At 50.0% G+C, this 7,800-nt stretch overlaps 1 long non-coding RNA gene across 1 annotated transcript; it reads right to left on the bottom strand.

Annotated features, from left to right (window-relative positions):
* Positions 1-3,308: 3,308 nt before the first annotated feature.
* LOC128809177 (uncharacterized) lies at positions 3,309-5,165 on the bottom strand. The gene is made up of 2 exons (XR_008437644.1): positions 5,016-5,165; positions 3,309-3,449 (listed from the first exon to the last, which is right to left on the bottom strand). It is a non-coding gene; the product is annotated as an uncharacterized LOC128809177 (long non-coding RNA).
* Between the last annotated feature and the right edge of the window lie 2,635 nt (positions 5,166-7,800).

The raw sequence follows: 7,800 nt of genomic DNA, 5'->3' as shown, positions 1-7,800 counted from the left end.
AGCTTCTCTGGGCACCCTGTGCCAGGGCCTCCCCACCCTCACAGGGAAGAATTTCTTCCTGAAATCTAATCTAACCCTGCCCTCTATCAGTGTGAAGACAAAAATATGTGTAAAACATGACATGGGACTTACTACAAACACCTTCCAGGAGAAGAAGCTCTCTGAGATGATGGGGACAGGCCCCAGAGGTGGTGGAAGATGGGAGATGCACATGGTGCTGCAGGCCAAGAGCTGGGACATACAGTGGGTAGATGTAGGAGCAGACCAGGCTGGCATCTTTGCACCAGCCTTGCCACATCCACCCCATTCCTGGGAGGCCACAGTGAGCATCCCTTTCCTGATGCTCCTCTGCTGGGGCACAGCACAGGACACAGAGGTGTGGGTGCACGTAGGCCTTCCCATCTGTCCATTTCATGTGTGAGGGAAGGGGCTGTTCTTGGGTTGCAGCCTCTTTGCTGCGGCCAGGATCTGTCAGCGGGACGTGACGTACAGCGCTGTGGGACAGCTCTGCTCCCTGTGCTCCCCTCACACACCAGGAATGTCTCTTGTTTTCTCTCCTCCAGACCATGTCGGAGCTGAGAGCATCCAGCCGGGACGGCTCAAGGCACAGGGAAATCAGGCAGCTGCCCAAAGTAGCCAGGGCCTCCCTGCCTGTGCTGGAACACCCCTGGGCTCTTCCACTGAGGGAGGTCTGGGAATGAGCATCCATCACTTCCTGCACCAGCAGCCACCAGGGCAGCACACGAAGATCTTCTCCCACTCCCCTTCCTCACCCTGATTCTCCTCCTGAAGACCAACAGGCATAGACTGAGAAGCTCTGAGCTGGATTTGTCCCTTGCCACACTGCTTAGACCAAAAGGTCTCGTGCTGCATGGTGGATTTTTTTGGGTTTTCTGCCATGTCCATGTCCTTCATCCTCCATCCACAGGTCATTTCTGGATGTAAAGCATACAGTGTGTTTGCGATGATCAAGGCTAAAATCTCTCCCACATCACACAGGCTGAGCCTGGGGTTGGACCCTATTCTTGACTGGGTACAGATGGGTTAGACAGAGCTGGGCTGAACTGGTCCAAGACCTTGTCCAGCCCCTGCTTCTGGCTGTTCACAGGAGCAGGCACAGGTGAGGCTTTGTTGGTCCCCTGGGCTCAAGGTGATACTGGAGTGAGCACCTGCAGCTTTGTAGTCACTGGGATGCTCTTTTTGCTTGCCTCATCCCTGGGTTTCCATGGAAATTCTGCTGACATCATCCAGGACCTGCAGAGGATGGCACTTGCTGGGGTTTATCCACTGAGGTCTCCACTTTTTCTGTATTGACCATCTCAATCCAAATGACCAAAGTGTTCCCCAAAACTGGATTTGTTTCCATAATTGCCTTCACCTTCTTGCCACCACACTTTCCCAGCAGGACACAGATGATTCTCCCAGCCCTGGGCTGCCCAGCAGGGTTGTCTCTGACCAGGCCTTAAAACCAAACACTTCTGCTCCAAATTCCATTTGAGGTGGTGATGCCTCCTACAAAGCAGAGTTTTATCTGCTGAGGACCAGCATTGGTGCCTGAAGTCTGGAATGGGTGCAACATACTCATGGAAACAATCTGTCCCAGCCTGTATCAAGCCAAAGGTAGAAAACACAAGAGCATGGCTTTGCCTCATTTTGTGTTTTTAAAATCAAAATATGTACAAGCAGAATTGCTTTTACCCAACAGGGAAGCTCTGGCCATGATGTCTGTTACCTTCTGTATATGTGCAATGCCTGTTTCCCATCTCCTGCTGGTCACTAAAAACCTGAGCCTGTGACTCCCACATCTCCAAAAGGAGATTAAGCATTTACATCTCATTGCAGGTGCCATACTTTGGTAACATCTAATGTTTCATGCTTCTCATGCAATAGGTGACAAGATGACTTAAAATGCTAATAAAATAAACAAGAAAGGTCCTTTATGTTCCTCAAAATAATAATAGTAATAATAGTAATAATAGTAATAATAATAATAATAATAATAATAATAATAATAAATAACAACAACAATCAAAAAAGTTCTGGTTTAATGAAAGGTGGAATCTGTTGCTCCTGAGAGGAAAGATTCGTAGCTGGAATAAAGAGTGTTCAGCCCAGCTCTTTCTACTATGAGCCCGTATTTCATCCCTCCTGAAGGTCCTTCATGTTTCCACAGACAACTGTCCTTGCACAGCCCAGTAAATTCCATCACCTCAGCTGGCCAAACAACCACCGTGGTTAGGTGGGGTCTGACCAGCTTCCAGGACACCAACCAGCTTTGGGAGCTTCATTTTACACCTCCTCTTCTCCCAGTGAATACCCAACACCACCAAAACTATGGATCCATAACTATGGCTCACTGGCCTGGCCAGCACAGGGCTAATGTTTGCATCAGCCAGGAGCAGCTCCTCTGCCTGGCTGTCTCAGCCTCAGCTATGAGACCCTAAATGCTTCCATTCTGGCCCAGTCCTTCCTGGTGCTGAGCATAAAAAGTTGTGCAGACAAAACCAGGGAGGGAATCTCGCCAGCCATTTATCAGCTCAGCAACAAGACCTTGGTAACAGGCTGTTATCTTCAGCAGAAAGCAGCAGCAGAAAGGAGACACCAGATCACCAGCCCCAGGTCATGCCCCTGGCGGGTGTCCTTACCAGTTATCAGTGTCTGCAGCTCTCCAGGAGCTCAGGGAACCGGGATGCTCCTCACCACCTGCAGATCCATCCACCCAAAACCACAGCCAGCTGTGTGCTCCTGCCCACCAGCATGTGCCAAGGCACAGGATGGGATTCCTGGGGAGATGTCCTCTGCAGGGCCAGGAGTTGGACTTGGTGATCCTTGTGGGTCCTTTCCAACCCAGGATATTTTGTGATTCTAAGGCTTTGGCCAGCCCAGGTTTCAGCCACCTTCCTGATCCATGCTGATTTACCCCAAAAGAGATCTTCCCTCTGTCCACCCTCCCAGTTCAAGGAATATGTTGCATCAACCCCAGCCCCCCTGCTTGTGTCTGATGGATCATGGTGACCTTTTCAACATATTTATTGGAGTATTATAAAACATTATCCGACAAAAAAAAAAAAAAAAAAAAAAAAAAAAAAAAACAAACATCACACACAAAAAACCAGCCCAAATCAAAACAATTTGGGTAATGATGGCCTTTTGTTCCAGTTTATCCTGCATCAAACTCCATAGATGGCAACTCTGAACATTTCCCAGACCTTCATAGTAGAGCTTGGAACTGTCTCTCTGATTTATTGGTTGTTTCATGACACATGCATTTCTCCTGTATAATCCCAGTGTTTTGCTTATAAGCCATATTATAACTGTGAATCAATCTTCTTTATTTGAACATCTAGGACAGATTCACACATCATTTCACCATTAACTAGGATAGACCTAGCCTTGCAGATCTTTCAGGTTTCAAGCCTGGCTGTGTTGTTTCAGTTCTTTGCTGCTGCCTATGTTTTGTGAAGAAAAAAAAAAAAAAAAAATTAAATAGCCAGACTTTGGGATTTTCTGTTGCGGCTTGAAGAAGAACACAGGTTGTTTCATCACTGGTTGTGAGACATGTGTTACCCGGCTCATTAATTCACAACAGTTCTTGTTTTCTCTGCCTTTTTCATGCTGATGTGATACATTTGTGAAGTCCAGGGTTGTACTGCAAGTGATTAATGCTGCAGTAAAGTCTAATAAACTGAGAATCCAACAAAAAAGTGTGAAAAATGTAATCTCTAAAGTTCTGAAAGCTCACATATGACAAAACCCATAAATCACCCCAGAAGCAGTCATTATGGTGAGTTACTAACTAGATTATACAGCTGCATTTGTCATAATTTCCCATTACGTAGAGAATAAACCTATCAGGCTGATTTATGGCAGAGGGCTCCACAATATGGGAACTGGGACCTGTGCTGTTCTGTGGAAAACGATGAGAAATGTTGTGTCTACTCAAATGCTGAATGGAAAAGGAAGGAGACGAGATAGCTGTTATTTGAAGGCACTGATTCAGGGACAAAGACTTCAGAGAGGAGTCATGTTTACACCCACGGGATGGCAGGAAGAATATCCACCAACCTGTCCCAGCACCACCAGCACATCAGAATGTGCTCTCCACAAGTGGGGGGAAGAGAGGAGATAGGAGGTCTTTTGAGGGGACCAAAGTCAATCATGGGGAAATCATAGAATCCTGGAATGGTTTGGCTTTGAAGGAACCTTAAAAACCATCTCGTTTCAGCCCCTGACATGGGCTGGGACAAACTGAACAACTGAATGCCTGGCTACTCAGGGGATACTCAATGTTTTGGATTCCATGTCTGTGCATCTACCGTGGAGCAGCTGGGTCTGTTGGGAGCAGATGGCATCCACCTGACCTCAGACCACAGAAAAAAGACAGGCAGATGTGGGACTCAGCAAGGCAGGGGATATCCCTGCACAGCAGCGCTCTGACAAGAGCAGCAGTGGCCTCCTCTCAGTGGCCTCCTCAGTGCAGCAGCCGCTGAAGACCACGGTGACTACACAGATGCTTTTTGCTCTGCAATCCCTTTGTACTCAAAGGCCATGCTGGGCATTTCACCTGGGCTGGAAGGCCTGGCTGGGCAGGGAGCAGACAAGAAGCACTGCTGTTGTGACCTCCATGTGTTCACTGGGGACACAATGAAGATTCTGTTCATTCAAAGAACAACACAAGCAGCCAGTCCCTGCTAACACAGCAGTGTGACTCTTGTCCAAAGCTGCTCAAATTCTCTGCCAGAACCTTCCCTCTGCATCTTCTTGATCTGAAGGGGACTGGAAGTGGTTTGGCTACAGTTCTGTATTTCTGATGTCTGATAATGGGAAGGTTTCACAGAGGTCTTGGAGGAACTGGATCCAGGAATAGTCAAGCAGGAAAAGCTGGGCAATCCTCACCCAACCCCAGTGGTAGAAGAATGGGTCCCATTACAAAAGCACCTCTGGTGTTTTCATCGTTGATAGTATGTACCATATTCGACATTATTGATTATAATCTTTTCTCTTTGAAAACTTACCAGTGGGGGCTTCTGCCTGCTTTGTGAAGGGAGCCCCTGGGGCCATTCCCTCCCAGAGGGGCTGCACTTGGTGGGTGCCAGGGCTTTCATTCCTGGGCCCACTCGGAGCCCCTGAGCTGGGCTGGGGACCAAGGGCGGGGCTGGCCCGGCTGTGATGCCTGTGGCACGTGTGACATCAGGGGGACGTGTCACAATGGGGGCAGCTGGAAAAGGTGCCCCGCAGGTAACGCTGGCCCAGTTCAGCCTGGGCAAGCGGTGAGTGCGCACGTGGCGGGGCTGGGCTGGGCTGGGCCAGGGCACAAGCGCCACACCCGGGCCTGCATTGTCCCCCTGCATCCAGGGCCAGCCCCTCGTGCCAGCGCCTTGGCCAGGGCACGGGGTTGCTGCTGGCCCACTGGGACAGGCCCTGCTGCCTGCCAGCTGTCTGGGGCCCTCTGCTTCCTGCCCTTATCTCTCTCCTCCTGCAGACCATGGTGTCCAAATCACTCCTTGTCCTGACTGTGCTGCTCCTCTTCCACTTCCCACGGCCCGTGGTGAACGGTTTGGATGAGGATGTAGAGCTGAGCGAAGAGGACCTGGAGCAGGCTACCCCAGAGCCACCTGAGCCTGGCTGGGGACCCCTGCTCACGGCAGCCGTGCACCAGGGGCCCTTCTGGGCTGCTGCTGAACTGCTGTTCCTGCCTTTGTGCTTCTGGTTCAGGCGCAGAAGGGCGGCCATGAAGCAGAGAGCAGCGGACCAGCGAGCTGAAGAAGAGGCCAGTAGGCAGAGGATGAAAACCGAGCAGAGAAGGCTTCGGTTCAAGAGGAGATGCAATGACTTAAAGGAAATGTGGAGGACCATGAAAACTGTAAAGAAGAAAATGGCCAGGCTGTTTTGAATGAATAGGAAGGTGAACAAGATGCTCTTTGGGCTGGCCAAGGGGATGAGCCTCACATCTTTGTGAGCAGCCAGCCCACAGAGCTGCGCTCGCTGCCGAGCTCAGCCCTGCGCCGGGGCAGAGGCTCAGGGCTCTGCCAGACCCTGCCCCTCTTCCCTCTGTCTCTTCATTGCATCTATATTAACTGCATCTATTAATGATTTCCCCTGCCATAACATTGCACTTGCTCCTGGATGGAGGTTTTTGAAGGAGGATTGGGCCAGATTGATAGACACTGATTTAACTTCTTGATTAGTTTAGAAATAATTTGGATATTTTACTATTTTCTCCTAGAATGACTTTATTGTATAGTAATACTATTGTTAAATATAGTAGTAATTATAATAGGAACAAATACTAATTCTGTTAAAACAATTATACATTCTACTATATAGTAATTATACATTCATAGTAATAATGAATTATATATTATATTATATTATATTATATTATATTATATTATATTATATTATATTATATTATATTATATTATATTATATATATATATTATAATGAATAATAAAATCTGCAAATTATGTGAATGAACCATAACTGATGTTAAATTTTTACCATACCGTAATTTTTCATAATCTTCAGTATTCAGAAAACTTTGTCCTTGTATTAATTCATATATAATTTATAACAGTGTAGAAAAGAATTCTTAGCATAAGGATGATTATAACTGTGATTTGTTATTGAAAATGTTTAAAATATGTGATACAGTTTTGTACGTGAATAGTTTTTTAAACTATATACGTGAACAGTTTTTTCAAAATGACACTGCCTGCCTTCCCTTCCTTGGGGACTCTGTTCCCTCTGGGAGCTGCAGTCAGTGCAAAGTTCCAATAAAGGCAGTGCTTGAACAAACGCTGTGTCTGTGCGTGTCCAGAGTGACCTCCAGGGCCATCCAGTTCTACCTCTCTGGGTAGAGTTTCTCCAATGCCCATCCAGCCTGGAACATTTGCAAGGACAGGGCAGCCACAGCTGCTCTGAGCAACCTGTGCCAGGGCCTCATGGCCCTCAGAGCCAAGATGTCCTTCCCCACAGCCCATCTCAGCCCTGTGGCAGTGGGAAGCCACTGGCCCTGGCACTGTCCTTGCCAACAGCCCCTCTGCTGGGCCTCACGCAGGGACAAAAAGGCCGCAGGAAGGTGCCCCGGAGAAGCCCTTGCAGAGCGCAGGGGCCAGGAATGCCGCCATGAGGGCAGCAAGCGGGGCCTGGGCTCTCTGTCCATGCGGGAGGGCACAGGGCGGGCGCTGAGGCCCTGCCAGCTGGAGCTGGGAGCTCTGGAGTGGGGCCGGCAGAGAGCCGTGGGCTCTGCCAGCTCTGCAGCCCTCACAGCTCTGGAGCGGGGCCGGCAGAGAGCCGTGGGCTCCTGCAGCTCTGCAGCCCTCACGGCTGAGGCAGCTGCCCGGGCACAGCCGGCCGGGGACACTTGACCACCCTGCAGGTGACCCAGCTCTGGGGCCAGCCCAGGCCGCAGCAGGGAGCGCTCCATGGGGCTGTGCCCAGGGACAGGGCGGCAGGAGCAGGGACAGCAGGGACAGCAGACACAGCAGGGACAGCAGGGACAGCAGGACACAGCCAGGCTGCCCTGGGACAGGGCGGCAGGAGCAGGGACAGCAGGGACAGCAGACACAGCAGGGACAGCAGGGACAGCAGGACACAGCCAGGCTGCCCTGGGACAGGCCCGACGGGCAGACAGGACGCGGGGCAGGCAGGAGTCCCCGTCCTCTCTGTGCCCACCTGAACACAGCGACATAAGGGACAGAGGGAACGGGGACACAGCAGGCCCCTCTCCTCTGGGAATATCCCACCTCCCCAGGGGCCCTGACAGAACGCAGGGGCAGACGCTCTGCAAGGAGAAC

This window comes from Vidua macroura, chromosome 6, assembly GCF_024509145.1.
Source record: "Vidua macroura isolate BioBank_ID:100142 chromosome 6, ASM2450914v1, whole genome shotgun sequence".
Taxonomy (NCBI): Eukaryota; Metazoa; Chordata; class Aves; order Passeriformes; family Viduidae; genus Vidua; species Vidua macroura.
This window is presented reverse-complemented; position numbering and strand designations above follow the sequence as displayed.